Consider the following 11,131-nt stretch of genomic DNA (forward strand, 5'->3'; position numbering starts at 1 on the left):
CTAACCCTAACCCTATCTTTAGCACTAACCCTCTTGCCCTAAACCTAACAGAAACCCTAACATTAACCCTACCCTAACGTTAACTTCTGACCCTAAACCAAACCTAAACCTAACCCTAACCCTAACCTAAACACTAACACTAACACCTAAAGGTAAGCCGAACCCTAACCTTAAACCTAACCCTAAACCTAAACCTAAACCAAACCCTAACATTAACACTATCCCTAACCCTAACCCTAACCCTAACTCTAACCCTACCCCGACCACTAATGCAAAACATGACTCTAACCCTAATCCCGAACCCTAAACCTAACCTCAACCCTAACCATAACCCTAAAACTAACATAAACACTAAGGCTAAACGCTAACCCAAACCCTAACACTGACCTTAACCCTAACACTAACCCTAACACTAATCCTAACCCTAACCCATAAACCTAACCCTAACTTTAACCCTAACTCTATCATTAACCATGATCCCTAACCATAACCCTAACCCTAAACTCTGACATTAAACTTAACCCAAAACCTACCCCTAACTCTAACCCCTAAATGAAACCCTAACCCTAACACTAATCCTAACCCTAAACCTAATGCCTAACACTAACCCTAACCATAACCCTAACCACTGTCCCTAACACCTAACCCTAAACCTAACTGTAACTCTAACCCTAAACCTAAACCTAACCCTGAAACCTAACCCTAACCTTAACCCTAACTCTTACCCTAACCCTAACCCTAACCCTATTATAACCCTAACCCTAACAATAAACCTAACCCTGTCTAACTCTAACCCTAACAATAATACTAATCCTTAAACCCTAACCTTACCATGGAACCCTAACATTAAACCTTCCCTTAACCCTAAACCTAACCTAAACCTAACCCTAAACCTAACCCAAACCCTAACCCTAACCCTAACAATAAACTCTGATCATAACACTAACACTAACCATAACCGTAACCCTAAACCTAACCAAAAACCTACCCTCTAACCTTAACCCTAACCCTAAGGCTGAACCTAAACCTAATCCTAATCCTAACCCTAACAATAACCCTAACCCTAACACTAACCGTAACCCTAACCATAACTCTGACAATAACCTCTAAAGGTAAGCCTAACCCTAGCCCTACAGTAACCCTAAATTTAACCCTAACCCGAACCCTAATCAATAACCCTAACCCTTAACCCTATAATCTTAATATTAACCCTAAACTTAAGCCTAACCCTAACCGTAACCCTAACCGTAATGCTAACCCGAACCCTAACCATAACCCTCAACAGAACCCTAAAGTAACCCTCACACTGAGACCTAACCCTAACCCCAACCCTAAACCTAACCCTAACACTATCCCTAACCCTAACCTCTAAACCTAACACTAAGGTTAATGCTAAACCTAAGCCTAACCATAACCATAAGCCTAACACTAACAATAAAACTAAACATAATCCTAACCAAAAAGCTAACCCCTAACCCTAACCCTTACTCCAACCGTATCCCTAACCCTAACCATAATGCTAAACAGAAACCTAATGTAACTCTCACCCTAACCCATAAATCTAGCCCTAACCCTAAACCTAAAACTAACCAAAACCCTAAACTCTAACCCCAACAGTAAGCCTAACGTTAACCCTAAACCTAACCCTAAGCATAACCCTAAATCTAACCCTAACCCTAACCCTAATGCTAACCCCTTACCCTAACCCTAAGCCAAACCCCAACACTAACCCTAAACCCAACCCTAAATCTAAGCATAACACTAAACCTAACCCTAAACTGTAACCCTAAGGCAAACCCTAAACCTAACCCTAAACATAACCATAACCCTAACCCTAAACCTAAACCTAACCCTAACCTGAACGCTAAGCCCTAAACCTGACCCTAACCGAACACTAGCCCTAACTCTAATGAAACCTCCTAACCCAAAATCTAACCATAACCCTTACCATGACGATAACCCTAACACTAACCCTAGCCCTAACCCTAACCCTAACACTAAGCCTAACCCTAACACTAAACCTAACATTAACCCTAATCCCTAACACTACACCCTAACCCCAACCCTAACCCTAACCCTAAAACTAACACAAACACTAACCCTACTCCCTAACCCTAATCCTAAACCTAACCCTAAACCCTAACTTAAATCTAACCCTAACCCTAAACCTAAAACTAACCCTAATCTCTAATCCTTATGCTAACCCTAACACTAACCCTAACCCTAAAATTAAACCTGACACTAACCCTAACCCTAAACCTAACCCTAACAATACCCCTAACCCTAAAGCTAACACTAACCTTAATCCCTTACCCTAACCCTAAGCCTAACACTAACACTAACCATAACCCTAATCTTTAACCCTAACCCTAACCCTACCATAATGCTAACACTAACACTCACCCTACCCCTAACCCAGCCCGAACCCTGTCTAACTGTAACGCTAACCCTAATCCTAACCCGTAACACCTAACTCTAACACCTAATCCCAACCCTAACACTAAACCTAACCCTAACTCTAACCTTAACCTTACCCCTAACAACAACCCTAATCTCTAACGCTAACTCTAACCCTAACCCTCTAACCGAAACCCTAACACTAACACTAACCCTAACCCTAAATTGTAAAACTAAACCTAACCCGAAGCCTAAACCTAATCTCTAACCCTAACCATATCTTTAAGCCTAACCCTCTAATCGTAACCATAACATAAACCCTAACCCTAACTCTAACCCTACCACTTACCTAACCCTAACCCCTAACACTAACATTAATCCCAAACCCGAAACCTAACCCTAACCTTAACCATAACACTAACTCTAACCCTAAACCTAACCCTAACCCTAAACCTAATCCCTAACCCTAACCCTATCTTTAACACTAACCCTCTTAACATAACCCTAACATAAACCCTAACACTAACCCTAAACTTAACACTAACCTCTGACCCTAACCCTAACCCTAAACCTAACCCTAACCCAAAACCTAATCCTAACCCTAAACCTAACCCTAACCCTAAACCTAACCCTAACACTAACACTATCGCTAAACCTAAACCTAACACTAACCCTAACCCTATCCCTAAACCTACACCTACCACTAACCCTAACCATAACTATAACCCTGATCCTTAACCCTAAACCTAACCTCAAATCCAACCCTAATGCTAAAACTAATACAAACACTAAGGCTAATCCCTAACCTGAACCCTAACACTGACCTTAACCCTAACACTGACCCTAACACTAACCCTAAACCTAACCCTAACCCTAACCCATAAGCCTAACCATAAATTTAACCCTAACCCTATCACTAACACTGATCCCTAACCCTAACACTAACCCTAACCCTAAACCTAAACCTAATCCTAATCTCTGACCCTAAATCCAACCCAAACCCTAACCCTAACTATAAACCCTAATTGAAACCTTAAACCGAACACTAACACTAACACTAATCCTAACTCTAACACAAATGCCTAACACTAACCCAAACCCTAACCCTACCCCTAACCCTAACTCCTAACCCTAAGCCTAACTGTAACTCTAAACCTAAACCTAAATCTAACCCCAACCCTAACTCGTAACCCTAACATTAAACGTAACCTTAAACTGAACCTTAACCCTAACCCTAACACTAACCCTAACCCTAACAGTAACCCTAAAACTAACCGTAACCCTAAACAGAATCCTAACGTAACCCTCACACTAACCCATAAACCTAACCCTAACCCTTATCATAACCATAACCCTAACCCGAAACCTAACCCGAACTCTAACCCTAAGACTAACCGTAACCTTAACCTTAATTGATCCCTCACACTAACCATAACCCTAAGTCTAACACTACACCTAACCTAACCCTAACCCTAAACCCAATACCTAACCCTAACCCTATCTTTAGCACTAACCCTCTTGCCCTAAACCTAACAGAAACCCTAACATTAACCCTACCCTAACGTTAACTTCTGACCCTAAACCAAACCTAAACCTAACCCTAACCCTAACCTAAACACTAACACTAACACCTAAAGGTAAGCCGAACCCTAACCTTAAACGTAACCCTAAACCTAAACCTAAACCAAACCCTAACATTAACACTATCCCTAACCCTAACCCTAACCCTAACTCTAACCCTACCCCGACCACTAATGCAAAACATGACTCTAACCCTAATCCCGAACCCTAAACCTAACCTCAACCCTAACCATAACCCTAAAACTAACATAAACACTAAGGCTAAACGCTAACCCAAACCCTAACACTGACCTTAACCCTAACACTAACCTTAACACTAATCCTAACCCTAACCCATAAACCTAACCCTAACTTTAACCCTAACCCTATCATTAACCATGATCCCTAACCATAACCCTAACCCTAACCTCTGACATTAAACTTAACCCAAAACCTAACCCTAACTCTAACCCCTAAATGAAACCCTAGCCCTAACACTAATCCTAACCCTAAACCTAATGCCTAACACTAACCCTAACCATAACCCTAACCACTGTCCCTAACTCCTAACCCTAAACCTAACTGTAACTCTAACCCTAAACCTAAACCTAACCCTGAAACCTAACCCTAACCTTAACCCTAACTTTTACCCTAACCCTAACCCTAACCCTATTATAACCCTAACCCTAACAATAAACCTAACCCTGTCTAACTCTAACCCTAACAATAATACTAATCCTTAAACCCTAACCTTACCATGGAACCCTAACATTAAACCTTCCCTTAACCCTAAACCTAACCGAAACCTAACCCTAAACCTAACCCAAACCCTAACCCTAACCCTAACAATAAACTCTGATCATAACACTAACACTAACCATAACCGTAACCCTAAACCTAACCAAAAACCTACCCTCTAACCTTAACCCTAACCCTAAGGCTAAACCTAAACCTAATCCTAATCCTAACCCTAACAATAACCCTAACCCTAACACTAACCGTAACCCTAACCATAACTCTGACAATAACCTCTAAAGGTAAGCCTAACCCTAGCCCTACAGTAACCCTAAATTTAACCCTAACCCTAACCCTAATCAATAACCCTAACCCATAATCTTAATATTAACCCTAAACTTAAGCCTAACCCTAACAGTAACCCTAACCGTAATGCTAACCCGAACCCTAACCATAACCCTCAACAGAACCCTAAAGTAACCCTCACAATGAGACCTAACCCTAACCCCAACCCTAAACCTAACCCTAACACTATCCCTAACCCTAACCTCTAAACCTAACACTAAGGTTAATGCTAAACCTAAGCCTAACCATAGCCATAAGCCTAACACTAACAATAAAACTAAACATAATCCTAACCAAAAAGCTAACCCCTAACCCTAACCCTTACTCCAACCGTATCCCTAACCCTAACCATAATGCTAAACAGAAACCTAATGTAACTCTCACCCTAACCCATAAATCTAGCCCTAACCCTAAACCTAAAACTAACCAAAACCCTAAACTCTAACCCCAACAGTAAGCCTAACGTTAACCCTAAACCTAACCCTAAGCATAACCCTAAATCTAACCCTAACCCTAACCCTAATGCTAACCCCTTACCCTAACCCTAAGCCAAACCCCAACACTAACCCTAAACCCAACCCTAAATCTAAGCATAACACTAAACCTAACCCTAAACTGTAACCCTAAGGCAAACCATAAACCTAACCCTAAACATAACCATAACCCTAACCCTAAACCTAAACCTAACCCTAACCTGAACGCTAAGCCCTAAACCTGACCCTAACCGAACACTAGCCCTAACTCTAATGAAACCTCCTAACCCAAAATCTAACCATAACCCTTACCATGTCGATAACCCTAACACTAACCCTAGCCCTAACCCTAACCCTAACACTAAGCCTAACCCTAACACTAAACCTAACATTAACCCTAATCCCTAACCCTACACCCTAACCCCAACCCTAACCCTAACCCTAAAACTAACACAAACACTAACCCTACTCCCTAACCCTAATCCTAAACCTAACCCTAAACCCTAACTTAAATCTAACCCTAACCCTAAACCTAAAACTAACCCTAATCTCTAATCCTTATGCTAACCCTAACACTAACCCTAACCCTAAAATTAAACCTGACACTAACCCTAACCCTAAACCTAACCCTAACAATACCCCTAACCCTAAAGCTAACACTAACCTTAATCCCTTACCCTAACCCTAAGCCTAACACTAACACTAACCATAACCCTAATCTTTAACCCTAACCCTAACCCTACCATAATGCTAACACTAACACTCACCCTACCCCTAACCCAGCCCGAACCCTGTCTAACTGTAACGCTAACCCTAATCCTAACCCGTAACACCTAACTCTAACACCTAATCCCAACCCTAACACTAAACCTAACCCTAACTCTAACCTTAACCTTACCCCTAACAACAACCCTAATCTCTAACGCTAACTCTAACCCTAACCCTCTAACCGAAACCCTAACACTAACACTAACCCTAACCCTAAATTGTAAAACTAAACCTAACCCGAAGCCTAAACCTAATCTCTAACCCTAACCATATCTTTAAGCCTAACCCTCTAATCGTAACCATAACATAAACCCTAACCCTAACTCTAACCCTACCACTTACCTAACCCTAACCCCTAACACTAACATTAATCCCAAACCCGAAACCTAACCCTAACCTTAACCATAACACTAACTCTAACCCTAAACCTAACCCTAACCCTAAACCTAATCCCTAACCCTAACCCTATCTTTAACACTAACCCTCTTAACATAACCCTAACATAAACCCTAACACTAACCCTAAACTTAACACTAACCTCTGACCCTAACCCTAACCCTAAACCTAACCCTAACCCAAAACCTAATCCTAACCCTAAACCTAACCCTAACCCTAAACCTAACCCTAACACTAACACTATCGCTAAACCTAAACCTAACACTAACCCTAACCCTATCCCTAAACCTACACCTACCACTAACCCTAACCATAACTATAACCCTGATCCTTAACCCTAAACCTAACCTCAAATCCAACCCTAATGCTAAAACTAATACAAACACTAAGGCTAATCCCTAACCTGAACCCTAACACTGACCTTAACCCTAACACTGACCCTAACACTAACCCTAAACCTAACCCTAACCCTAACCCATAAGCCTAACCATAAATTTAACCCTAACCCTATCACTAACACTGACCCCTAACCCTAACACTAACCCTAACCCTAAACCTAAACCTAATCCTAATCTCTGACCCTAAATCCAACCCAAACCCTAACCCTAACTATAAACCCTAATTGAAACCTTAAACCGAACACTAACACTAACACTAATCCTAACTCTAACACAAATGCCTAACACTAACCCAAACCCTAACCCTACCCCTAACCCTAACTCCTAACCCTAAGCCTAATTGTAACTCTAAACCTAAACCTAAATCTAACCCCAACCCTAACTCGTAACCCTAACATTAAACGTAACCTTAAACTGAACCTTAACCCTAACCCTAACACTAACCCTAACCCTAACAGTAACCCTAAAACTAACCGTAACCCTAAACAGAATCCTAACGTAACCCTCACACTAACCCATAAACCTAACCCTAACCCTTATCATAACCATAACCCTAACCCGAAACCTAACCCGAACTCTAACCCTAAGCCTAACCGTAACCTTAACCTTAATTGATCCCTCTAACCATAACCCTAAGTCTAACACTACACCTAACCTAACCCTAACCCTAAACCCAATACCTAACCCTAACCCTATCTTTAGCACTAACCCTCTTGCCCTAAACCTAACAGAAACCCTAACATTAACCCTACCCTAACGTTAACTTCTGACCCTAAACCAAACCTAAACCTAACCCTAACCCTAACCTAAACACTAACACTAACACCTAAAGGTAAGCCGAACCCTAACCTTAAACCTAACCCTAAACCTAAACCTAAACCAAACCCTAACATTAACACTATCCCTAACCCTAACCCTAACCCTAACTCTAACCCTACCCCGACCACTAATGCAAAACATGACTCTAACCCTAATCCCGAACCCTAAACCTAACCTCAACCCTAACCATAACCCTAAAACTAACATAAACACTAAGGCTAAACGCTAACCCAAACCCTAACACTGACCTTAACCCTAACACTAACCCTAACACTAATCCTAACCCTAACCCATAAACCTAACCCTAACTTTAACCCTAACTCTATCATTAACCATGATCCCTAACCATAACCCTAACCCTAACCTCTGACATTAAACTTAACCCAAAACCTAACCCTAACTCTAACCCCTAAATGAAACCCTAGCCCTAACACTAATCCTAACCCTAAACCTAATGCCTAACACTAACCCTAACCATAACCCTAACCACTGTCCCTAACTCCTAACCCTAAACCTAACTGTAACTCTAACCCTAAACCTAAACCTAACCCTGAAACCTAACCCTAACCTTAACCCTAACTTTTACCCTAACCCTAACCCTAACCCTATTATAACCCTAACCCTAACAATAAACCTAACCCTGTCTAACTCTAACCCTAACAATAATACTAATCCTTAAACCCTAACCTTACCATGGAACCCTAACATTAAACCTTACCTTAACCCTAAACCTAACCTAAACCTAACCCTAAACCTAACCCAAACCCTAACCCTAACCCTAACAATAAACTCCGATCATAACACTAACACTAACCATAACCGTAACCCTAAACCTAACCAAAAACCTACCCTCTAACCTTAACCCTAACCCTAAGGCTAAACCTAAACCTAATCTTAATCCTAACCCTAACAATAACCCTAACCCTAACACTAATCGTAACCCTAACCATAACTCTGACAATAACCTCTAATGGTAAGCCTAACCCTAGACCTAGAGTAACCCTAAATTTAACCCTAACCCTAACCCTAATCAATAACCCTAACCCATAATCTTAATATTAACCCTAAACTTAAGCCTAACCCTAACCGTAACCCTAACCGTAATGCTAACCCGAACCCTAACCATAACCCTCAACAGAACCCTAAAGTAACCCTCACACTGAGACCTAACCCTAACCCCAACCCTAAACCTAACCCTAACACTATCCCTAACCCTAACCCTAACCTCTAAACCTAACACTAAGGTTTATGCTAAACCTAAGCCTAACTATAACCATAAGCCTAACACTAACCCTAAAACTAAACATAATCCTAACCAAAAAGCTAACCCCTAACCCTAACCCTTACACCAACCGTATCCCTAACCCTAACCATAATGCTAAACAGAAACCTAATGTAACTCTCACCCTAACCCATAAATCTAGCGCTAACCCTAAACCTAAAACTAACCCAAACCCTAAACTCTAACCCTAACAGTAAGCCTAACGTTAACCCTAAACCTTACCCTAAGCATAACCCTAAACCTAACCCTAACCCTAACCCTAATGCTAACCCCTTACCCTAACCCTAAGCCAAACCCCAACACTAACCCTAAACCCAACCCTAAATCTAAGCATAACACTAAACCTAACCCTAAACTGTAACCCTAAGGCAAACCCTAAACCTAACCCTAAACATAACCACAACCCTAACCCTAAACCTAAACCTAACCCTAACCTGAATGCTAACCCCTAAACCTAACCCTAACCGAACCCTAGCCCTAACTCTAATGAAACCTCCTAACCCAAAATCTAACCATAACCCTTACCATGATGATAACCCTAACACTAACCCTAGCCCTAACCCTAACCCTAACACTAACCCTAACCCTAACCCTAAACCTAACATTAACCCTAATCCCTAACCCTACACCCTAACCCCAACCCTAACCCTAACCCTAAAACTAACACAAACACTAACCCTACTCCCTAACCCTAATCCTAAACCTAACCCTAAACCCTAACTTAAATCTAACCCTAACCCTAAACCTAAAACTAACCCTAATCTCTAATCCTTATGCTAACCCTAACACTAACCCTAACCCTAAAATTAAACCTGACACTAACCCTAACCCTAAACCTAACCCTAACAATACCCATAACCCTAAAGCTAACACTAACCTTAATCCCTTACCATAACCCTAAGCCTAACACTAACACTAACCATAACCCTAATCTTTAACCCTAACCCTAACCCTACCATAATGCTAACACTAACACTCACCCTACCCCTAACCCAGCCCGAACCCTGTCTAACTGTAACGCTAACCCTAATCCTAACCCGTAACACCTAACTCTAACACCTAATCCCAACCCTAACACTAAACCTAACCCTAAATCTAACCTTAACCTTACCCCTAACCACAACCCTAATCTCTAACCCTAACCCTCTAACCGAAACCCTAACACTAACACTAACCCTAACCCTAAATTGGAAAACTAAACCTAACCCCAAGCCTAAACCTAATCCCTAACCCTAACCATATCTTTAAGCCTAACCCTCTAACCGTAACCATAACATAAACCCTAACCCTAACTCTAACCCTACCACTTACCTAACCCTAACCCCTAACACTAACATTAATCCCAAACCCGAAACCTAACCCTAACCTTAACCATAACACTAACTCTAACCCTAAACCTAACCCTAACCCTAAACCTAATCCCTAACCCTAACCCTATCTTTAACACTAACCCTCTTAACATAACCCTAACATAAACCCTAACACTAACCCTAAACTTAACACTAACCTCTGACCCTAACCCTAACCCTAAACCTAAGCCTAACCCAAAACCTAATCCTAACCCTAAACCTAACCCTAACCCTAAACCTAACCCTAACACTAACACTATCGCTAAACCTAAACCTAACACTAACCCTAACCCTATCCCTAAACCTACACCTACCACTAACCCTAACCATAACTATAACCCTGATCCTTAACCCTAAACCTAACCTCAAATCCAACCCTAATGCTAAAACTAATACAAAAACTAAGGCTAATCCCTAACCCGAACCCTAACACTGACCTTAACCCTAACACTGACCCTAACACTAACCCTAAACCTAACCCTAACCCTAACCCATAAGCCTAACCATAAATTTAACCCTAACCCTATCACTAACACTGATCCCTAACTCTAACACTAACCCTAACCCTAAACCTAAACCTAATCCTAATCTCTGACCCTAAATCCAACC

The sequence above is a fragment of the Cavia porcellus genome, unplaced genomic scaffold, assembly GCF_034190915.1.
Source record: "Cavia porcellus strain 051 isolate PalLab524CR breed Dunkin Hartley unplaced genomic scaffold, mCavPor4.1 scaffold_4, whole genome shotgun sequence".
NCBI classification, from domain to species: Eukaryota; Metazoa; Chordata; class Mammalia; order Rodentia; family Caviidae; genus Cavia; species Cavia porcellus.